This window comes from Stenella coeruleoalba, assembly GCF_951394435.1.
Source record: "Stenella coeruleoalba genome assembly, chromosome: 2".
Taxonomy (NCBI): domain Eukaryota; kingdom Metazoa; phylum Chordata; class Mammalia; order Artiodactyla; family Delphinidae; genus Stenella; species Stenella coeruleoalba.
The window spans coordinates 111,843,938-111,869,053 of record NC_137147.1 but is presented as its reverse complement, the minus strand read 5'-3'; positions in this window follow the sequence as shown (position 1 = coordinate 111,869,053).

Sequence of the window (25,116 nt, the reverse complement as noted above, 5' to 3'; positions counted from 1 at the left end):
ATTCCATAGGTATTTTGTGATTATATATTTCATAAGTATTAGTACATGTCTGTTAACCCCCATACCCTAAGTCATATGTTCCTTACACCTTTCCATGTGGTTAAACATATTTTTGTTTTCTGAATCCATGCGTGTCCTTCTCTTGGAAATAATTTCATGGGTATCGATTTTTAGGTAACACCTATAACTGATGTCATAGGATATCTGTCTTTTGGGTTCTTTCGTAGCTCAAGTTGGCTGATTATTTCTAGATCCTTCTATGGTGGTGCCAACGGCAATGTTTCATTCTTTTCCTTGGCTAATATTCCATTGTGTACATGGACCACTTCTTTCTGGTGCATTTCTCTGTTGATGGACATTTTGGTTCTTCCACATCTTGGCTATGGTACACGTTGCTGGAGTGCAGGATTGCCAGCCTGTGTCTTTTTGATCCTAGTCTACTCAGGAGATAGGCCCATCGGTGGGCCTACCAGATCATAGGGTAGCTCAATTTTTACCTTGAAATGCACCTCCATTCTGTTCTCAATACTGGCTGTTACCAGGTTACATCCCAACAGCAGCAAGAGGGTACGCCGTTCTCTAAAACCCCTTCAGCATTTATTCTTTGTACACGTTTTTGCTGATGATCATTCTGACGGCTGTGAGGTGAACGTTTTTGTAGATTGGATTTGCATGACTTCATTAATTCCTGATGTTAAGCATTTTTCCATTCCCATTTTTTTAACAAACAAAAGAAAGAAAAAGCAAGAGAAGACAAATGTGCGTAAAATGGCCTCTTGAAATTGTCGTTTTGAATTGTGGATGTCTTTTGAATTTTTTGGTCGACATACGACCCCAGGATTTGTTTTCAGGGCAGGTGTCATTTACAGGCCTGTAATTATTTTGAATATCAACTGACCATCAGCCCTGGGCTTAAAGCTGTTGTTGTGTGAAACGGCCACAATGTGGCAGCAGTTCTCCTTTATAAAATCTGTGTACTAGGACAACAGAGCCTCAATGTTGTAGGTTGTAAATTAGAATGGAATGTGCCAGGAAAAAGCGCCTTAAGTTTACGTCTCACTACTTCTTGTTCGTTTTCTTAATTTAAGTTTTATTTTTTATCACAGCAAGTTCGATTACAATGTTTTGCTTGTTCTACGTGTGCAAGATGTGGTTCTTTTACACATATACATGTGTCTATTCTTCCTGGGATCCTTTTCCCATGGTCTTTGGTGATTATATACGTCACCTGTGTTTGTATATGTCTGTTAACCCCAATATCCTAATGTATCCAATCCTCACACCTTTCCGTTGGTGAACCATAAGTTTGTTGAATGAATCTGTGATTGCCTTTCTCTGTGGAAATATCTTCACTGGTATCCATTTTTAGGTAACACCTATAAGTGATATCCTAGGACATGTGTCTTTCTCTTTCTGACTTACTACAAGTTGTGTGATTACCTCCAGACTCATGTATGGTGCTGCAAATGGAATTGTGTCATTTTCTTCCTTGGCTAATATTCCGTGTGTACATATACCAGTTCTTCTTTGTCCACTCATCTGTTGATGGACTTCTTGGTTGCTTTCATGTCTTGCCTATTGTAATACTGTTGCAATGCAGATTTGCCTCCCTGTGTCTTTCCAATTCTGTCTTCTTAGGTTACAGGCCCAGGAGTGGGCCTGCTGGATCATATGGTAGCTCAATGTTGGCCTCGTAAAGGCACGTCCGTTCTGTTCTCATTCGTGGCTCTTACCAGGTTACGTCCCACTTAAAGTTGAGGGTATGCACTTCTCCACAACCCCTTCAGCATTTACTGTTTGTAGCTTTCTTCTGATGTTTATTCTGACTGGTTTGAGCTGATACCTCTTTGTGGTTGGATTTGCATGGGTCTCATAATCCCTTGAAATTGAGCTTTCGGGCCTGTCCGTTTTTTCTTCAAACTGTGAGTGCAACTTACCTCTTCATCTTGTTTTCCTGAAGTATGTGCCACATTTTGTAATACTTTGGCCATTACCGCCCTCAAGACATTTTGAGGGCAGGTTCATTTACAGCCCTCCAGTACTTGTGCATATAAAGTGACCCTTAGCACAGGGTTTAAGGCTGCTGTTGCAGGTAACAGCCAGAGGGCGGCAGCATTTCTGCTTTCCCCACTCAGGTACCTAGGGAAACAGACCTTCCTGCCAGTGGTGTTCCTCAGTTATAAATTAGAGTGGAATGTGCCCGGATAATCCCCCAAATGCTGATGTCTCCTTACTTATGTTTGTTTTTTAATGTGAATTTATATTTTTTATTGGAGCCATGTGCCATTGTGTACATGGACCACTTCTTCTTTGTGCATTCCCCTGTTGATGGACATTTTCGTTGCTTCCAAATGTTGGCTATGGTAAATATAGCTGGAGTGCAGGATTGCCAGCCTGTGTCTTTTTCATTCTCATCCTCTGAGGCCATAGGCCCTGCAGTGGGTATGCCTGATTGAATGGTAGCTCAATATTTACCTTTTCAAGGCACCTTGTTTGTGTTTTCATTACTGGCTCTTACCATGTCCCACTTTGAACCGAGGGTACACATTTCCCCACAACCCCTACAGCATTTATATTTTGCAGAAATTTTACCCATGGCCATTCTGACTGGTGTAAGCTGACAGGATTTTGTAATTTGGATTTGCATGTCTTTAATAATTCCTAATGTTCAGCATTTTTCCACGCCTATTTTATATCTGTTAAACAAAAACAGAAAAAAAAACTGTGAGTACAATAAACCTCTTGAAATGGTCTTCTTGGAACGTTGCCCTCTTTTGAATTTTTCGTCGATTTTCGACCCCAGGATTTTTTTTGAGGGCAGATGTCCTTTACAGGCCTGCAATGAGTGTGAATATTTAGTGACCATTAGCCCTGGGTTTAAAGCTGCTGTTGTGGGAAATGGCCACAAGGCGGCAGCATTTCTCCATTCCCAAATCAGATTACTAGGGCAGCAGAGCCTTTCTGGAAGTCCTGTTCCCAGGTTGTAAATTAGAATGGAATGTGCCAGGAAAACCCCGCATAAGATTATGTCACATTACTTCTTGTTCGATGTTTTAATTTTTCTAATTGGGGTAACGATTAGAATATTTTTTGTCTTAGGTGTACACGGTCTGGTTCATTTGTACTATATATGTGTGTGTGTGTGTGTGTGTGTGTGTGTATATATATATATGTATATATATATATACATATATATATATATATTCATGTACAGATCCTCTTCCCATGTAAATTACTGCAGAGTGTTCCGTAGACCTCCCTTGCTATATGGTCGGTCTTTTTGATATATATATTTAATATGTATTTGTATACCTATGGTAACCCTAATCTTAATTTATCCATTCCCCCCACCTTTCCTTTTAGATAAGCGTGGTTTGTTTTCTAAGTCTGTGACTGCCTTTCTCTGTGGAAATATGTTCATTTCTCTCAGTTGTTAGGTAACGCCTATAAGTGATATCATAGGATATATGTCTTTTACTTTCCGACTTACCTCATGTTCTGTGATTATCTCTGGGCTCATCTATGGTGCCGCAAAGAGCAGTGTTTCCTTGTTTTCCACCGTTAGTATGCCTTTGTGTACATGGACCACTTCTTTATCCATTCATCTGTTGATGGACATTTTGGTTGCTTCCGTGCCTTGGCTATTGTGAAAATGGCTGCAGTGCAGCTCTTGCAGCCTGTGTCTTCTCGGCTCTGGTCTTCTCAGGTGAGAGGCTCAGCAGTGGCCCTGCTGGATGGAATGGTGGCTCAATTTTTACTTTTAAATGCAGCTCCTTTCTGTTCTCATTATTGGCTGTTACCACTTTACATCTCACCAGCAGTTAGAGGGTACACAGTTCTCTAAAACCCCTTCGGCATTTATTGTTTGTTGACTTTTGCCGATGGTAGTTGACTTGTGTGAGTTGAATCCTTTATGTAGATTAGATTTGCATGAGTCTAATAATGCCTGATGTTGAGCTGTTATCCATTTTTCTTTTTTTGAAAAAGAGTGAATAAAACTTACCTCTTCATACTATCTCCGTGAAACATTGGCCTGTTTTTAATTTTTTTGGCCATTCCCAGCTCAGGACATTTTTGAGGTCACGTGTCCTTTACTGCCCTGAGTCCGTGTGAATGTTAAGTGACCGTTAGCTGTGGGTTTAAAGCCGCTTTTGCGGGAAACGGCCACAAGGCGGCAGCATTTCTACATTTCCAAATCTGGGTTTTTGGGCAACACAGCCTTCCTGGAAATCGTGTTAGCAGGCTGCAAATTGGAGTGAAATGTGCCAGGGCAAACCCCCAAGAGCTTAAATCTCCTCACTTCTTGTTTGCTTTTTAAATTTAATGTTTATTTATTATCAGAGCAAATTTGGTAAAAATATTGTGTGTGTTCTAGGTGTACAGAATCTGGTTCATTATATCTATGCATCGATCTATTCATCTTTGGATCCTTTCCCGTGTAGGTTATTACAGAGTGTTGAGTAGACCTCTCTTGGTATTCCATAGGTATTTTGTGATTACATATTTCATAAGTATTAGTACATGTCTGTTAACCCCCATACCCTAATTCATATGTTCCTTACACCTTTCCATGTGGTTAAACATATTTTTGTTTTCTGAATCCATGCGTGTCCTTCTCTTGGAAATAATTTCATGGGTATCGATTTTTAGGTAACACCTATAACTGATGTCATAGGATATCTGTCTTTTGGGTTCTTTCGTAGCTCAAGTTGGCTGATTATTTCTAGATCCTTCTATGGTGGTGCCAACGGCAATGTTTCATTCTTTTCCTTGGCTAATATTCCATTGTGTACATGGACCACTTCTTTCTGGTGCATTTCTCTGTTGATGGACATTTTGGTTCTTCCACATCTTGGCTATGGTACACGTTGCTGGAGTGCAGGATTGCCAGCCTGTGTCTTTTTGATCCTAGTCTACTCAGGAGATAGGCCCATCGGTGGGCCTACCAGATCATAGGGTAGCTCAATTTTTACCTTGAAATGCACCTCCATTCTGTTCTCAATACTGGCTGTTACCAGGTTACATCCCAACAGCAGCAAGAGGGTACGCCGTTCTCTAAAACCCCTTCAGCATTTATTCTTTGTACACGTTTTTGCTGATGATCATTCTGACGGCTGTGAGGTGAACGTTTTTGTAGATTGGATTTGCATGACTTCATTAATTCCTGATGTTAAGCATTTTTCCATTCCCATTTTTTTAACAAACAAAAGAAAGAAAAAGCAAGAGAAGACAAATGTGCGTAAAATGGCCTCTTGAAATTGTCGTTTTGAATTGTGGATGTCTTTTGAATTTTTTGGTCGACATACGACCCCAGGATTTGTTTTCAGGGCAGGTGTCATTTACAGGCCTGTAATTATTTTGAATATCAACTGACCATCAGCCCTGGGCTTAAAGCTGTTGTTGTGTGAAACGGCCACAATGTGGCAGCAGTTCTCCTTTATAAAATCTGTGTACTAGGACAACAGAGCCTCAATGTTGTAGGTTGTAAATTAGAATGGAATGTGCCAGGAAAAAGCGCCTTAAGTTTACGTCTCACTACTTCTTGTTCGTTTTCTTAATTTAAGTTTTATTTTTTATCACAGCAAGTTCGATTACAATGTTTTGCTTGTTCTACGTGTGCAAGATGTGGTTCTTTTACACATATACATGTGTCTATTCTTCCTGGGATCCTTTTCCCATGGTCTTTGGTGATTATATACGTCACCTGTGTTTGTATATGTCTGTTAACCCCAATATCCTAATGTATCCAATCCTCACACCTTTCCGTTGGTGAACCATAAGTTTGTTGAATGAATCTGTGATTGCCTTTCTCTGTGGAAATATCTTCACTGGTATCCATTTTTAGGTAACACCTATAAGTGATATCCTAGGACATGTGTCTTTCTCTTTCTGACTTACTACAAGTTGTGTGATTACCTCCAGACTCATGTATGGTGCTGCAAATGGAATTGTGTCATTTTCTTCCTTGGCTAATATTCCGTGTGTACATATACCAGTTCTTCTTTGTCCACTCATCTGTTGATGGACTTCTTGGTTGCTTTCATGTCTTGCCTATTGTAATACTGTTGCAATGCAGATTTGCCTCCCTGTGTCTTTCCAATTCTGTCTTCTTAGGTTACAGGCCCAGGAGTGGGCCTGCTGGATCATATGGTAGCTCAATGTTGGCCTCGTAAAGGCACGTCCGTTCTGTTCTCATTCGTGGCTCTTACCAGGTTACGTCCCACTTAAAGTTGAGGGTATGCACTTCTCCACAACCCCTTCAGCATTTACTGTTTGTAGCTTTCTTCTGATGTTTATTCTGACTGGTTTGAGCTGATACCTCTTTGTGGTTGGATTTGCATGGGTCTCATAATCCCTTGAAATTGAGCTTTCGGGCCTGTCCGTTTTTTCTTCAAACTTTGAGTGCAACTTACCTCTTCATCTTGTTTTCCTGAAGTATGTGCCACATTTTGTAATACTTTGGCCATTACCGCCCTCAAGACATTTTGAGGGCAGGTTCATTTACAGCCCTCCAGTACTTGTGCATATAAAGTGACCCTTAGCACAGGGTTTAAGGCTGCTGTTGCAGGTAACAGCCAGAGGGCGGCAGCATTTCTGCTTTCCCCACTCAGGTACCTAGGGAAACAGACCTTCCTGCCAGTGGTGTTCCTCAGTTATAAATTAGAGTGGAATGTGCCCGGATAATCCCCCAAATGCTGATGTCTCCTTACTTATGTTTGTTTTTTAATGTGAATTTATATTTTTTATTGGAGCCATGTGCCATTGTGTACATGGACCACTTCTTCTTTGTGCATTCCCCTGTTGATGGACATTTTCGTTGCTTCCAAATGTTGGCTATGGTAAATATAGCTGGAGTGCAGGATTGCCAGCCTGTGTCTTTTTCATTCTCATCCTCTGAGGCCATAGGCCCTGCAGTGGGTATGCCTGATTGAATGGTAGCTCAATATTTACCTTTTCAAGGCACCTTGTTTGTGTTTTCATTACTGGCTCTTACCATGTCCCACTTTGAACCGAGGGTACACATTTCCCCACAACCCCTACAGCATTTATATTTTGCAGAAATTTTACCCATGGCCATTCTGACTGGTGTAAGCTGACAGGATTTTGTAATTTGGATTTGCATGTCTTTAATAATTCCTAATGTTCAGCATTTTTCCACGCCTATTTTATATCTGTTAAACAAAAACAGAAAAAAAAACTGTGAGTACAATAAACCTCTTGAAATGGTCTTCTTGGAACGTTGCCCTCTTTTGAATTTTTCGTCGATTTTCGACCCCAGGATTTTTTTTGAGGGCAGATGTCCTTTACAGGCCTGCAATGAGTGTGAATATTTAGTGACCATTAGCCCTGGGTTTAAAGCTGCTGTTGTGGGAAATGGCCACAAGGCGGCAGCATTTCTCCATTCCCAAATCAGATTACTAGGGCAGCAGAGCCTTTCTGGAAGTCCTGTTCCCAGGTTGTAAATTAGAATGGAATGTGCCAGGAAAACCCCGCATAAGATTATGTCACATTACTTCTTGTTCGATGTTTTAATTTTTCTAATTGGGGTAACGATTAGAATATTTTTTGTCTTAGGTGTACACGGTCTGGTTCATTTGTACTATATATGTGTGTGTGTGTGTGTGTGTGTGTGTGTATATATATATATGTATATATATATATACATATATATATATATATTCATGTACAGATCCTCTTCCCATGTAAATTACTGCAGAGTGTTCCGTAGACCTCCCTTGCTATATGGTCGGTCTTTTTGATATATATATTTAATATGTATTTGTATACCTATGGTAACCCTAATCTTAATTTATCCATTCCCCCCACCTTTCCTTTTAGATAAGCGTGGTTTGTTTTCTAAGTCTGTGACTGCCTTTCTCTGTGGAAATATGTTCATTTCTCTCAGTTGTTAGGTAACGCCTATAAGTGATATCATAGGATATATGTCTTTTACTTTCCGACTTACCTCATGTTCTGTGATTATCTCTGGGCTCATCTATGGTGCCGCAAAGAGCAGTGTTTCCTTGTTTTCCACCGTTAGTATGCCTTTGTGTACATGGACCACTTCTTTATCCATTCATCTGTTGATGGACATTTTGGTTGCTTCCGTGCCTTGGCTATTGTGAAAATGGCTGCAGTGCAGCTCTTGCAGCCTGTGTCTTCTTGGCTCTGGTCTTCTCAGGTGAGAGGCTCAGCAGTGGCCCTGCTGGATGGAATGGTGGCTCAATTTTTACTTTTAAATGCAGCTCCTTTCTGTTCTCATTATTGGCTGTTACCACTTTACATCTCACCAGCAGTTAGAGGGTACACAGTTCTCTAAAACCCCTTCGGCATTTATTGTTTGTTGACTTTTGCCGATGGTAGTTGACTTGTGTGAGTTGAATCCTTTATGTAGATTAGATTTGCATGAGTCTAATAATGCCTGATGTTGAGCTGTTATCCATTTTTCTTTTTTTGAAAAAGAGTGAATAAAACTTACCTCTTCATACTATCTCCGTGAAACATTGGCCTGTTTTTAATTTTTTTGGCCATTCCCAGCTCAGGACATTTTTGAGGTCACGTGTCCTTTACTGCCCTGAGTCCGTGTGAATGTTAAGTGACCGTTAGCTGTGGGTTTAAAGCCGCTTTTGCGGGAAACGGCCACAAGGCGGCAGCATTTCTACATTTCCAAATCTGGGTTTTTGGGCAACACAGCCTTCCTGGAAATCGTGTTAGCAGGCTGCAAATTGGAGTGAAATGTGCCAGGGCAAACCCCCAAGAGCTTAAATCTCCTCACTTCTTGTTTGCTTTTTAAATTTAATGTTTATTTATTATCAGAGCAAATTTGGTAAAAATATTGTGTGTGTTCTAGGTGTACAGAATCTGGTTCATTATATCTATGCATCGATCTATTCATCTTTGGATCCTTTCCCGTGTAGGTTATTACAGAGTGTTGAGTAGACCTCTCTTGGTATTCCATAGGTATTTTGTGATTACATATTTCATAAGTATTAGTACATGTCTGTTAACCCCCATACCCTAATTCATATGTTCCTTACACCTTTCCATGTGGTTAAACATATTTTTGTTTTCTGAATCCATGCGTGTCCTTCTCTTGGAAATAATTTCATGGGTATCGATTTTTAGGTAACACCTATAACTGATGTCATAGGATATCTGTCTTTTGGGTTCTTTCGTAGCTCAAGTTGGCTGATTATTTCTAGATCCTTCTATGGTGGTGCCAACGGCAATGTTTCATTCTTTTCCTTGGCTAATATTCCATTGTGTACATGGACCACTTCTTTCTGGTGCATTTCTCTGTTGATGGACATTTTGGTTCTTCCACATCTTGGCTATGGTACACGTTGCTGGAGTGCAGGATTGCCAGCCTGTGTCTTTTTGATCCTAGTCTACTCAGGAGATAGGCCCATCGGTGGGCCTACCAGATCATAGGGTAGCTCAATTTTTACCTTGAAATGCACCTCCATTCTGTTCTCAATACTGGCTGTTACCAGGTTACATCCCAACAGCAGCAAGAGGGTACGCCGTTCTCTAAAACCCCTTCAGCATTTATTCTTTGTACACGTTTTTGCTGATGATCATTCTGACGGCTGTGAGGTGAACGTTTTTGTAGATTGGATTTGCATGACTTCATTAATTCCTGATGTTAAGCATTTTTCCATTCCCATTTTTTTAACAAACAAAAGAAAGAAAAAGCAAGAGAAGACAAATGTGCGTAAAATGGCCTCTTGAAATTGTCGTTTTGAATTGTGGATGTCTTTTGAATTTTTTGGTCGACATACGACCCCAGGATTTGTTTTCAGGGCAGGTGTCATTTACAGGCCTGTAATTATTTTGAATATCAACTGACCATCAGCCCTGGGCTTAAAGCTGTTGTTGTGTGAAACGGCCACAATGTGGCAGCAGTTCTCCTTTATAAAATCTGTGTACTAGGACAACAGAGCCTCAATGTTGTAGGTTGTAAATTAGAATGGAATGTGCCAGGAAAAAGCGCCTTAAGTTTATGTCTCACTACTTCTTGTTCGTTTTCTTAATTTAAGTTTTATTTTTTATCACAGCAAGTTCGATTACAATGTTTTGCTTGTTCTACGTGTGCAAGATGTGGTTCTTTTACACATATACATGTGTCTATTCTTCCTGGGATCCTTTTCCCATGGTCTTTGGTGATTATATACGTCACCTGTGTTTGTATATGTCTGTTAACCCCAATATCCTAATGTATCCAATCCTCACACCTTTCCGTTGGTGAACCATAAGTTTGTTGAATGAATCTGTGATTGCCTTTCTCTGTGGAAATATCTTCACTGGTATCCATTTTTAGGTAACACCTATAAGTGATATCCTAGGACATGTGTCTTTCTCTTTCTGACTTACTACAAGTTGTGTGATTACCTCCAGACTCATGTATGGTGCTGCAAATGGAATTGTGTCATTTTCTTCCTTGGCTAATATTCCGTGTGTACATATACCAGTTCTTCTTTGTCCACTCATCTGTTGATGGACTTCTTGGTTGCTTTCATGTCTTGCCTATTGTAATACTGTTGCAATGCAGATTTGCCTCCCTGTGTCTTTCCAATTCTGTCTTCTTAGGTTACAGGCCCAGGAGTGGGCCTGCTGGATCATATGGTAGCTCAATGTTGGCCTCGTAAAGGCACGTCCGTTCTGTTCTCATTCGTGGCTCTTACCAGGTTACGTCCCACTTAAAGTTGAGGGTATGCACTTCTCCACAACCCCTTCAGCATTTACTGTTTGTAGCTTTCTTCTGATGTTTATTCTGACTGGTTTGAGCTGATACCTCTTTGTGGTTGGATTTGCATGGGTCTCATAATCCCTTGAAATTGAGCTTTCGGGCCTGTCCGTTTTTTCTTCAAACTTTGAGTGCAACTTACCTCTTCATCTTGTTTTCCTGAAGTATGTGCCACATTTTGTAATACTTTGGCCATTACCGCCCTCAAGACATTTTGAGGGCAGGTTCATTTACAGCCCTCCAGTACTTGTGCATATAAAGTGACCCTTAGCACAGGGTTTAAGGCTGCTGTTGCAGGTAACAGCCAGAGGGCGGCAGCATTTCTGCTTTCCCCACTCAGGTACCTAGGGAAACAGACCTTCCTGCCAGTGGTGTTCCTCAGTTATAAATTAGAGTGGAATGTGCCCGGATAATCCCCCAAATGCTGATGTCTCCTTACTTATGTTTGTTTTTTAATGTGAATTTATATTTTTTATTGGAGCCATGTGCCATTGTGTACATGGACCACTTCTTCTTTGTGCATTCCCCTGTTGATGGACATTTTCGTTGCTTCCAAATGTTGGCTATGGTAAATATAGCTGGAGTGCAGGATTGCCAGCCTGTGTCTTTTTCATTCTCATCCTCTGAGGCCATAGGCCCTGCAGTGGGTATGCCTGATTGAATGGTAGCTCAATATTTACCTTTTCAAGGCACCTTGTTTGTGTTTTCATTACTGGCTCTTACCATGTCCCACTTTGAACCGAGGGTACACATTTCCCCACAACCCCTACAGCATTTATATTTTGCAGAAATTTTACCCATGGCCATTCTGACTGGTGTAAGCTGACAGGATTTTGTAATTTGGATTTGCATGTCTTTAATAATTCCTAATGTTCAGCATTTTTCCACGCCTATTTTATATCTGTTAAACAAAAACAGAAAAAAAAACTGTGAGTACAATAAACCTCTTGAAATGGTCTTCTTGGAACGTTGCCCTCTTTTGAATTTTTCGTCGATTTTCGACCCCAGGATTTTTTTTGAGGGCAGATGTCCTTTACAGGCCTGCAATGAGTGTGAATATTTAGTGACCATTAGCCCTGGGTTTAAAGCTGCTGTTGTGGGAAATGGCCACAAGGCGGCAGCATTTCTCCATTCCCAAATCAGATTACTAGGGCAGCAGAGCCTTTCTGGAAGTCCTGTTCCCAGGTTGTAAATTAGAATGGAATGTGCCAGGAAAACCCCGCATAAGATTATGTCACATTACTTCTTGTTCGATGTTTTAATTTTTCTAATTGGGGTAACGATTAGAATATTTTTTGTCTTAGGTGTACACGGTCTGGTTCATTTGTACTATATATGTGTGTGTGTGTGTGTGTGTGTGTATATATATATATGTATATATATATATATATATATATATATATATATATTCATGTACAGATCCTCTTCCCATGTAAATTACTGCAGAGTGTTCCGTAGACCTCCCTTGCTATATGGTCGGTCTTTTTGATATATATATTTAATATGTATTTGTATACCTATGGTAACCCTAATCTTAATTTATCCATTCCCCCCACCTTTCCTTTTAGATAAGCGTGGTTTGTTTTCTAAGTCTGTGACTGCCTTTCTCTGTGGAAATATGTTCATTTCTCTCAGTTGTTAGGTAACGCCTATAAGTGATATCATAGGATATATGTCTTTTACTTTCCGACTTACCTCATGTTCTGTGATTATCTCTGGGCTCATCTATGGTGCCGCAAAGAGCAGTGTTTCCTTGTTTTCCACCGTTAGTATGCCTTTGTGTACATGGACCACTTCTTTATCCATTCATCTGTTGATGGACATTTTGGTTGCTTCCGTGCCTTGGCTATTGTGAAAATGGCTGCAGTGCAGCTCTTGCAGCCTGTGTCTTCTCGGCTCTGGTCTTCTCAGGTGAGAGGCTCAGCAGTGGCCCTGCTGGATGGAATGGTGGCTCAATTTTTACTTTTAAATGCAGCTCCTTTCTGTTCTCATTATTGGCTGTTACCACTTTACATCTCACCAGCAGTTAGAGGGTACACAGTTCTCTAAAACCCCTTCGGCATTTATTGTTTGTTGACTTTTGCCGATGGTAGTTGACTTGTGTGAGTTGAATCCTTTATGTAGATTAGATTTGCATGAGTCTAATAATGCCTGATGTTGAGCTGTTATCCATTTTTCTTTTTTTGAAAAAGAGTGAATAAAACTTACCTCTTCATACTATCTCCGTGAAACATTGGCCTGTTTTTAATTTTTTTGGCCATTCCCAGCTCAGGACATTTTTGAGGTCACGTGTCCTTTACTGCCCTGAGTCCGTGTGAATGTTAAGTGACCGTTAGCTGTGGGTTTAAAGCCGCTTTTGCGGGAAACGGCCACAAGGCGGCAGCATTTCTACATTTCCAAATCTGGGTTTTTGGGCAACACAGCCTTCCTGGAAATCGTGTTAGCAGGCTGCAAATTGGAGTGAAATGTGCCAGGGCAAACCCCCAAGAGCTTAAATCTCCTCACTTCTTGTTTGCTTTTTAAATTTAATGTTTATTTATTATCAGAGCAAATTTGGTAAAAATATTGTGTGTGTTCTAGGTGTACAGAATCTGGTTCATTATATCTATGCATCGATCTATTCATCTTTGGATCCTTTCCCGTGTAGGTTATTACAGAGTGTTGAGTAGACCTCTCTTGGTATTCCATAGGTATTTTGTGATTATATATTTCATAAGTATTAGTACATGTCTGTTAACCCCCATACCCTAATTCATATGTTCCTTACACCTTTCCATGTGGTTAAACATATTTTTGTTTTCTGAATCCATGCGTGTCCTTCTCTTGGAAATAATTTCATGGGTATCGATTTTTAGGTAACACCTATAACTGATGTCATAGGATATCTGTCTTTTGGGTTCTTTCGTAGCTCAAGTTGGCTGATTATTTCTAGATCCTTCTATGGTGGTGCCAACGGCAATGTTTCATTCTTTTCCTTGGCTAATATTCCATTGTGTACATGGACCACTTCTTTCTGGTGCATTTCTCTGTTGATGGACATTTTGGTTCTTCCACATCTTGGCTATGGTACACGTTGCTGGAGTGCAGGATTGCCAGCCTGTGTCTTTTTGATCCTAGTCTACTCAGGAGATAGGCCCATCGGTGGGCCTACCAGATCATAGGGTAGCTCAATTTTTACCTTGAAATGCACCTCCATTCTGTTCTCAATACTGGCTGTTACCAGGTTACATCCCAACAGCAGCAAGAGGGTACGCCGTTCTCTAAAACCCCTTCAGCATTTATTCTTTGTACACGTTTTTGCTGATGATCATTCTGACGGCTGTGAGGTGAACGTTTTTGTAGATTGGATTTGCATGACTTCATTAATTCCTGATGTTAAGCATTTTTCCATTCCCATTTTTTTAACAAACAAAAGAAAGAAAAAGCAAGAGAAGACAAATGTGCGTAAAATGGCCTCTTGAAATTGTCGTTTTGAATTGTGGATGTCTTTTGAATTTTTTGGTCGACATACGACCCCAGGATTTGTTTTCAGGGCAGGTGTCATTTACAGGCCTGTAATTATTTTGAATATCAACTGACCATCAGCCCTGGGCTTAAAGCTGTTGTTGTGTGAAACGGCCACAATGTGGCAGCAGTTCTCCTTTATAAAATCTGTGTACTAGGACAACAGAGCCTCAATGTTGTAGGTTGTAAATTAGAATGGAATGTGCCAGGAAAAAGCGCCTTAAGTTTACGTCTCACTACTTCTTGTTCGTTTTCTTAATTTAAGTTTTATTTTTTATCACAGCAAGTTCGATTACAATGTTTTGCTTGTTCTACGTGTGCAAGATGTGGTTCTTTTACACATATACATGTGTCTATTCTTCCTGGGATCCTTTTCCCATGGTCTTTGGTGATTATATACGTCACCTGTGTTTGTATATGTCTGTTAACCCCAATATCCTAATGTATCCAATCCTCACACCTTTCCGTTGGTGAACCATAAGTTTGTTGAATGAATCTGTGATTGCCTTTCTCTGTGGAAATATCTTCACTGGTATCCATTTTTAGGTAACACCTATAAGTGATATCCTAGGACATGTGTCTTTCTCTTTCTGACTTACTACAAGTTGTGTGATTACCTCCAGACTCATGTATGGTGCTGCAAATGGAATTGTGTCATTTTCTTCCTTGGCTAATATTCCGTGTGTACATATACCAGTTCTTCTTTGTCCACTCATCTGTTGATGGACTTCTTGGTTGCTTTCATGTCTTGCCTATTGTAATACTGTTGCAATGCAGATTTGCCTCCCTGTGTCTTTCCAATTCTGTCTTCTTAGGTTACAGGCCCAGGAGTGGGCCTGCTGGATCATATGGTAGCTCAATGTTGGCCTCGTAAAGGCACGTCCGTTCTGTTCTCATTCGTGGCTCTTACCAGGTTACGTCCCACTTAAAGTTGAGGGTATGCACTTCTCCACAACCCCTTCAGCATTTACTGTTTGTAGCTTTCTTCTGATGTTTATTCTGACTGGTTTGAGCTGATACCTCTTTGTGGTTGGATTTGCATGGGTCTCATAATCCCTTGAAATTGAGCTTTCGGGCCTGTCCGTTTTTTCTTCAAACTGTGAGTGCAACTTACCTCTTCATCTTGTTTTCCTGAAGTATGTGCCACATTTTGTAATACTTTGGCCATTACCGCCCTCAAGACATTTTGAGGGCAGGTTCATTTACAGCCCTCCAGTACTTGTGCATATAAAGTGACCCTTAGCACAGGGTTTAAGGCTGCTGTTGCAGGTAACAGCCAGAGGGCGGCAGCATTTCTGCTTTCCCCACTCAGGTACCTAGGGAAACAGACCTTCCTGCCAGTGGTGTTCCTCAGTTATAAATTAGAGTGGAATGTGCCCGGATAATCCCCCAAATGCTGATGTCTCCTTACTTATGTTTGTTTTTTAATGTGAATTTATATTTTTTATTGGAGCCATGTGCCATTGTGTACATGGACCACTTCTTCTTTGTGCATTCCCCTGTTGATGGACATTTTCGTTGCTTCCAAATGTTGGCTATGGTAAATATAGCTGGAGTGCAGGATTGCCAGCCTGTGTCTTTTTCATTCTCATCCTCTGAGGCCATAGGCCCTGCAGTGGGTATGCCTGATTGAATGGTAGCTCAATATTTACCTTTTCAAGGCACCTTGTTTGTGTTTTCATTACTGGCTCTTACCATGTCCCACTTTGAACCGAGGGTACACATTTCCCCACAACCCCTACAGCATTTATATTTTGCAGAAATTTTACCCATGGCCATTCTGACTGGTGTAAGCTGACAGGATTTTGTAATTTGGATTTGCATGTCTTTAATAATTCCTAATGTTCAGCATTTTTCCACGCCTATTTTATATCTGTTAAACAAAAACAGAAAAAAAAACTGTGAGTACAATAAACCTCTTGAAATGGTCTTCTTGGAACGTTGCCCTCTTTTGAATTTTTCGTCGATTTTCGACCCCAGGATTTTTTTTGAGGGCAGATGTCCTTTACAGGCCTGCAATGAGTGTGAATATTTAGTGACCATTAGCCCTGGGTTTAAAGCTGCTGTTGTGGGAAATGGCCACAAGGCGGCAGCATTTCTCCATTCCCAAATCAGATTACTAGGGCAGCAGAGCCTTTCTGGAAGTCCTGTTCCCAGGTTGTAAATTAGAATGGAATGTGCCAGGAAAACCCCGCATAAGATTATGTCACATTACTTCTTGTTCGATGTTTTAATTTTTCTAATTGGGGTAACGATTAGAATATTTTTTGTCTTAGGTGTACACGGTCTGGTTCATTTGTACTATATATGTGTGTGTGTGTGTGTGTGTGTGTATATATATATATGTATATATATATATATATATATATATATATATATATTCATGTACAGATCCTCTTCCCATGTAAATTACTGCAGAGTGTTCCGTAGACCTCCCTTGCTATATGGTCGGTCTTTTTGATATATATATTTAATATGTATTTGTATACCTATGGTAACCCTAATCTTAATTTATCCATTCCCCCCACCTTTCCTTTTAGATAAGCGTGGTTTGTTTTCTAAGTCTGTGACTGCCTTTCTCTGTGGAAATATGTTCATTTCTCTCAGTTGTTAGGTAACGCCTATAAGTGATATCATAGGATATATGTCTTTTACTTTCCGACTTACCTCATGTTCTGTGATTATCTCTGGGCTCATCTATGGTGCCGCAAAGAGCAGTGTTTCCTTGTTTTCCACCGTTAGTATGCCTTTGTGTACATGGACCACTTCTTTATCCATTCATCTGTTGATGGACATTTTGGTTGCTTCCGTGCCTTGGCTATTGTGAAAATGGCTGCAGTGCAGCTCTTGCAGCCTGTGTCTTCTCGGCTCTGGTCTTCTCAGGTGAGAGGCTCAGCAGTGGCCCTGCTGGATGGAATGGTGGCTCAATTTTTACTTTTAAATGCAGCTCCTTTCTGTTCTCATTATTGGCTGTTACCACTTTACATCTCACCAGCAGTTAGAGGGTACACAGTTCTCTAAAACCCCTTCGGCATTTATTGTTTGTTGACTTTTGCCGATGGTAGTTGACTTGTGTGAGTTGAATCCTTTATGTAGATTAGATTTGCATGAGTCTAATAATGCCTGATGTTGAGCTGTTATCCATTTTTCTTTTTTTGAAAAAGAGTGAATAAAACTTACCTCTTCATACTATCTCCGTGAAACATTGGCCTGTTTTTAATTTTTTTGGCCATTCCCAGCTCAGGACATTTTTGAGGTCACGTGTCCTTTACTGCCCTGAGTCCGTGTGAATGTTAAGTGACCGTTAGCTGTGGGTTTAAAGCCGCTTTTGCGGGAAACGGCCACAAGGCGGCAGCATTTCTACATTTCCAAATCTGGGTTTTTGGGCAACACAGCCTTCCTGGAAATCGTGTTAGCAGGCTGCAAATTGGAGTGAAATGTGCCAGGGCAAACCCCCAAGAGCTTAAATCTCCTCACTTCTTGTTTGCTTTTTAAATTTAATGTTTATTTATTATCAGAGCAAATTTGGTAAAAATATTGTGTGTGTTCTAGGTGTACAGAATCTGGTTCATTATATCTATGCATCGATCTATTCATCTTTGGATCCTTTCCCGTGTAGGTTATTACAGAGTGTTGAGTAGACCTCTCTTGGTATTCCATAGGTATTTTGTGATTACATATTTCATAAGTATTAGTACATGTCTGTTAACCCCCATACCCTAATTCATATGTTCCTTACACCTTTCCCTGTGGTTAAACATATTTTTGTTTTCTGAATCCATGCGTGTCCTTCTCTTGGAAATAATTTCATGGGTATCGATTTTTAGGTAACACCTATAACTGATGTCATAGGATATCTGTCTTTTGGGTTCTTTCGTAGCTCAAGTTGGCTGATTATTTCTAGATCCTTCTATGGTGGTGCCAACGGCAATGTTTCATTCTTTTCCTTGGCTAATATTCCATTGTGTACATGGACCACTTCTTTCTGGTGCATTTCTCTGTTGATGGACATTTTGGTTCTTCCAAATCTTGGCTATGGTACACGTTGCTGGAGTGCAGGATTGCCAGCCTGTGTCTTTTTGATCCTAGTCTACTCAGGAGATAGGCCCATCGGTGGGCCTACCAGATCATAGGGTAGCTCAATTTTTACCTTGAAATGCACCTCCATTCTGTTCTCAATACTGGCTGTTACCAGGTTACATCCCAACAGCAGCAAGAGGGTACGCCGTTCTCTAAAACCCCTTCAGCATTTATTCTTTGTACACGTTTTTGCTGATGATCATTCTGACGGCTGTGAGGTGAACGTTTTTGTAGATTGGATTTGCATGACTTCATTAATTCCTGATGTTAAGCATTTTTCCATTCCCATTTTTTTAACAAACAAAAGAAAGAAAAAGCAAGAGAAGACAAATGTGCGTAAAATGGCCTCTTGAAATTGTCGTTTTGAATTGTGGATGTCTTTTGAATTTTTTGGTCGACATACGACCCCAGGATTTGTTTTCAGGGCAGGTGTCATTTACAGGCCTGTAATTATTTTGAATATCAACTGACCATCAGCCCTGGGCTTAAAGCTGTTGTTGTGTGAAACGGCCACAATGTGGCAGCAGTTCTCCTTTATAAAATCTGTGTACTAGGACAACAGAGCCTCAATGTTGTAGGTTGTAAATTAGAATGGAATGTGCCAGGAAAAAGCGCCTTAAGTTTATGTCTCACTACTTCTTGTTCGTTTTCTTAATTTAAGTTTTATTTTTTATCACAGCAAGTTCGATTACAATGTTTTGCTTGTTCTACGTGTGCAAGATGTGGTTCTTTTACACATATACATGTGTCTATTCTTCCTGGGATCCTTTTCCCATGGTCTTTGGTGATTATATACGTCACCTGTGTTTGTATATGTCTGTTAACCCCAATATCCTAATGTATCCAATCCTCACACCTTTCCGTTGGTGAACCATAAGTTTGTTGAATGAATCTGTGATTGCCTTTCTCTGTGGAAATATCTTCACTGGTATCCATTTTTAGGTAACACCTATAAGTGATATCCTAGGACATGTGTCTTTCTCTTTCTGACTTACTACAAGTTGTGTGATTACCTCCAGACTCATGTATGGTGCTGCAAATGGAATTGTGTCATTTTCTTCCTTGGCTAATATTCCGTGTGTACATATACCAGTTCTTCTTTGTCCACTCATCTGTTGATGGACTTCTTGGTTGCTTTCATGTCTTGCCTATTGTAATACTGTTGCAATGCAGATTTGCCTCCCTGTGTCTTTCCAATTCTGTCTTCTTAGGTTACAGGCCCAGGAGTGGGCCTGCTGGATCATATGGTAGCTCAATGTTGGCCTCGTAAAGGCACGTCCGTTCTGTTCTCATTCGTGGCTCTTACCAGGTTACGTCCCACTTAAAGTTGAGGGTATGCACTTCTCCACAACCCCTTCAGCATTTACTGTTTGTAGCTTTCTTCTGATGTTTATTCTGACTGGTTTGAGCTGATACCTCTTTGTGGTTGGATTTGCATGGGTCTCATAATCCCTTGAAATTGAGCTTTCGGGCCTGTCCGTTTTTTCTTCAAACTGTGAGTGCAACTTACCTCTTCATCTTGTTTTCCTGAAGTATGTGCCACATTTTGTAATACTTTGGCCATTACCGCCCTCAAGACATTTTGAGGGCAGGTTCATTTACAGCCCTCCAGTACTTGTGCATATAAAGTGACCCTTAGCACAGGGTTTAAGGCTGCTGTTGCAGGTAACAGCCAGAGGGCGGCAGCATTTCTGCTTTCCCCACTCAGGTACCTAGGGAAACAGACCTTCCTGCCAGTGGTGTTCCTCAGTTATAAATTAGAGTGGAATGTGCCCGGATAATCCCCCAAATGCTGATGTCTCCTTACTTATGTTTGTTTTTTAATGTGAATTTATATTTTTTATTGGAGCCATGTGCCATTGTGTACATGGACCACTTCTTCTTTGTGCATTCCCCTGTTGATGGACATTTTCGTTGCTTCCAAATGTTGGCTATGGTAAATATAGCTGGAGTGCAGGATTGCCAGCCTGTGTCTTTTTCATTCTCATCCTCTGAGGCCATAGGCCCTGCAGTGGGTATGCCTGATTGAATGGTAGCTCAATATTTACCTTTTCAAGGCACCTTGTTTGTGTTTTCATTACTGGCTCTTACCATGTCCCACTTTGAACCGAGGGTACACATTTCCCCACAACCCCTACAGCATTTATATTTTGCAGAAATTTTACCCATGGCCATTCTGACTGGTGTAAGCTGACAGGATTTTGTAATTTGGATTTGCATGTCTTTAATAATTCCTAATGTTCAGCATTTTTCCACGCCTATTTTATATCTGTTAAACAAAAACAGAAAAAAAACTGTGAGTACAATAAACCTCTTGAAATGGTCTTCTTGGAACGTTGCCCTCTTTTGAATTTTTCGTTGATTTTCGACCCCAGGATTTTTTTTGAGGGCAGATGTCCTTTACAGGCCTGCAATGAGTGTGAATATTTAGTGACCATTAGCCCTGGGTTTAAAGCTGCTGTTGTGGGAAATGGCCACAAGGCGGCAGCATTTCTCCATTCCCAAATCAGATTACTAGGGCAGCAGAGCCTTTCTGGAAGTCCTGTTCCCAGGTTGTAAATTAGAATGGAATGTGCCAGGAAAACCCCGCATAAGATTATGTCACATTACTTCTTGTTCGATGTTTTAATTTTTCTAATTGGGGTAACGATTAGAATATTTTTTGTCTTAGGTGTACACGGTCTGGTTCATTTGTACTATATATGTGTGTGTGTGTGTGTGTGTGTGTGTGCATATATATATATATGTATATATATATATATATATATATATATTCATGTACAGATCCTCTTCCCATGTAAATTACTGCAGAGTGTTCCGTAGACCTCCCTTGCTATATGGTCGGTCTTTTTGATATATATATTTAATATGTATTTGTATACCTATGGTAACCCTAATCTTAATTTATCCATTCCCCCCACCTTTCCTTTTAGATAAGCGTGGTTTGTTTTCTAAGTCTGTGACTGCCTTTCTCTGTGGAAATATGTTCATTTCTCTCAGTTGTTAGGTAACGCCTATAAGTGATATCATAGGATATATGTCTTTTACTTTCCGACTTACCTCATGTTCTGTGATTATCTCTGGGCTCATCTATGGTGCCGCAAAGAGCAGTGTTTCCTTGTTTTCCACCGTTAGTATGCCTTTGTGTACATGGACCACTTCTTTATCCATTCATCTGTTGATGGACATTTTGGTTGCTTCCGTGCCTTGGCTATTGTGAAAATGGCTGCAGTGCAGCTCTTGCAGCCTGTGTCTTCTCGGCTCTGGTCTTCTCAGGTGAGAGGCTCAGCAGTGGCCCTGCTGGATGGAATGGTGGCTCAATTTTTACTTTTAAATGCAGCTCCTTTCTGTTCTCATTATTGGCTGTTACCACTTTACATCTCACCAGCAGTTAGAGGGTACACAGTTCTCTAAAACCCCTTCGGCATTTATTGTTTGTTGACTTTTGCCGATGGTAGTTGACTTGTGTGAGTTGAATCCTTTATGTAGATTAGATTTGCATGAGTCTAATAATGCCTGATGTTGAGCTGTTATCCATTTTTCTTTTTTTGAAAAAGAGTGAATAAAACTTACCTCTTCATACTATCTCCGTGAAACATTGGCCTGTTTTTAATTTTTTTGGCCATTCCCAGCTCAGGACATTTTTGAGGTCACGTGTCCTTTACTGCCCTGAGTCCCTGTGAATGTTAAGTGACCGTTAGCTGTGGGTTTAAAGCCGCTTTTGCGGGAAACGGCCACAAGGCGGCAGCATTTCTACATTTCCAAATCTGGGTTTTTGGGCAACACAGCCTTCCTGGAAATCGTGTTAGCAGGCTGCAAATTGGAGTGAAATGTGCCAGGGCAAACCCCCAAGAGCTTAAATCTCCTCACTTCTTGTTTGCTTTTTAAATTTAATGTTTATTTATTATCAGAGCAAATTTGGTAAAAATATTGTGTGTGTTCTAGGTGTACAGAATCTGGTTCATTATATCTATGCATCGATCTATTCATCTTTGGATCCTTTCCCGTGTAGGTTATTACAGAGTGTTGAGTAGACCTCTCTTGGTATTCCATAGGTATTTTGTGATTATATATTTCATAAGTATTAGTACATGTCTGTTAACCCCCATACCCTAATTCATATGTTCCTTACACCTTTCCATGTGGTTAAACATATTTTTGTTTTCTGAATCCATGCGTGTCCTTCTCTTGGAAATAATTTCATGGGTATCGATTTTTAGGTAACACCTATAACTGATGTCATAGGATATCTGTCTTTTGGGTTCTTTCGTAGCTCAAGTTGGCTGATTATTTCTAGATCCTTCTATGGTGGTGCCAACGGCAATGTTTCATTCTTTTCCTTGGCTAATATTCCATTGTGTACATGGACCACTTCTTTCTGGTGCATTTCTCTGTTGATGGACATTTTGGTTCTTCCAAATCTTGGCTATGGTACACGTTGCTGGAGTGCAGGATTGCCAGCCTGTGTCTTTTTGATCCTAGTCTACTCAGGAGATAGGCCCATCGGTGGGCCTACCAGATCATAGGGTAGCTCAATTTTTACCTTGAAATGCACCTCCATTCTGTTCTCAATACTGGCTGTTACCAGGTTACATCCCAACAGCAGCAAGAGGGTACGCCGTTCTCTAAAACCCCTTCAGCATTTATTCTTTGTACACGTTTTTGCTGATGATCATTCTGACGGCTGTGAGGTGAACGTTTTTGTAGATTGGATTTGCATGACTTCATTAATTCCTGATGTTAAGCATTTTTCCATTCCCATTTTTTTAACAAACAAAAGAAAGAAAAAGCAAGAGAAGACAAATGTGCGTAAAATGGCCTCTTGAAATTGTCGTTTTGAATTGTGGATGTCTTTTGAATTTTTTGGTCGACATACGACCCCAGGATTTGTTTTCAGGGCAGGTGTCATTTACAGGCCTGTAATTATTTTGAATATCAACTGACCATCAGCCCTGGGCTTAAAGCTGTTGTTGTGTGAAACGGCCACAATGTGGCAGCAGTTCTCCTTTATAAAATCTGTGTACTAGGACAACAGAGCCTCAATGTTGTAGGTTGTAAATTAGAATGGAATGTGCCAGGAAAAAGCACCTTAAGTTTACGTCTCACTACTTCTTGTTCGTTTTCTTAATTTAAGTTTTATTTTTTATCACAGCAAGTTCGATTACAATGTTTTGCTTGTTCTACGTGTGCAAGATGTGGTTCTTTTACACATATACATGTGTCTATTCTTCCTGGGATCCTTTTCCCATGGTCTTTGGTGATTATATACGTCACCTGTGTTTGTATATGTCTGTTAACCCCAATATCCTAATGTATCCAATCCTCACACCTTTCCGTTGGTGAACCATAAGTTTGTTGAATGAATCTGTGATTGCCTTTCTCTGTGGAAATATCTTCACTGGTATCCATTTTTAGGTAACACCTATAAGTGATATCCTAGGACATGTGTCTTTCTCTTTCTGACTTACTACAAGTTGTGTGATTACCTCCAGACTCATGTATGGTGCTGCAAATGGAATTGTGTCATTTTCTTCCTTGGCTAATATTCCGTGTGTACATATACCAGTTCTTCTTTGTCCACTCATCTGTTGATGGACTTCTTGGTTGCTTTCATGTCTTGCCTATTGTAATACTGTTGCAATGCAGATTTGCCTCCCTGTGTCTTTCCAATTCTGTCTTCTTAGGTTACAGGCCCAGGAGTGGGCCTGCTGGATCATATGGTAGCTCAATGTTGGCCTCGTAAAGGCACGTCCGTTCTGTTCTCATTCGTGGCTCTTACCAGGTTACGTCCCACTTAAAGTTGAGGGTATGCACTTCTCCACAACCCCTTCAGCATTTACTGTTTGTAGCTTTCTTCTGATGTTTATTCTGACTGGTTTGAGCTGATACCTCTTTGTGGTTGGATTTGCATGGGTCTCATAATCCCTTGAAATTGAGCTTTCGGGCCTGTCCGTTTTTTCTTCAAACTGTGAGTGCAACTTACCTCTTCATCTTGTTTTCCTGAAGTATGTGCCACATTTTGTAATACTTTGGCCATTACCGCCCTCAAGACATTTTGAGGGCAGGTTCATTTACAGCCCTCCAGTACTTGTGCATATAAAGTGACCCTTAGCACAGGGTTTAAGGCTGCTGTTGCAGGTAACAGCCAGAGGGCGGCAGCATTTCTGCTTTCCCCACTCAGGTACCTAGGGAAACAGACCTTCCTGCCAGTGGTGTTCCTCAGTTATAAATTAGAGTGGAATGTGCCCGGATAATCCCCCAAATGCTGATGTCTCCTTACTTATGTTTGTTTTTTAATGTGAATTTATATTTTTTATTGGAGCCATGTGCCATTGTGTACATGGACCACTTCTTCTTTGTGCATTCCCCTGTTGATGGACATTTTCGTTGCTTCCAAATGTTGGCTATGGTAAATATAGCTGGAGTGCAGGATTGCCAGCCTGTGTCTTTTTCATTCTCATCCTCTGAGGCCATAGGCCCTGCAGTGGGTATGCCTGATTGAATGGTAGCTCAATATTTACCTTTTCAAGGCACCTTGTTTGTGTTTTCATTACTGGCTCTTACCATGTCCCACTTTGAACCGAGGGTACACATTTCCCCACAACCCCTACAGCATTTATATTTTGCAGAAATTTTACCCATGGCCATTCTGACTGGTGTAAGCTGACAGGATTTTGTAATTTGGATTTGCATGTCTTTAATAATTCCTAATGTTCAGCATTTTTCCACGCCTATTTTATATCTGTTAAACAAAAACAGAAAAAAAAACTGTGAGTACAATAAAC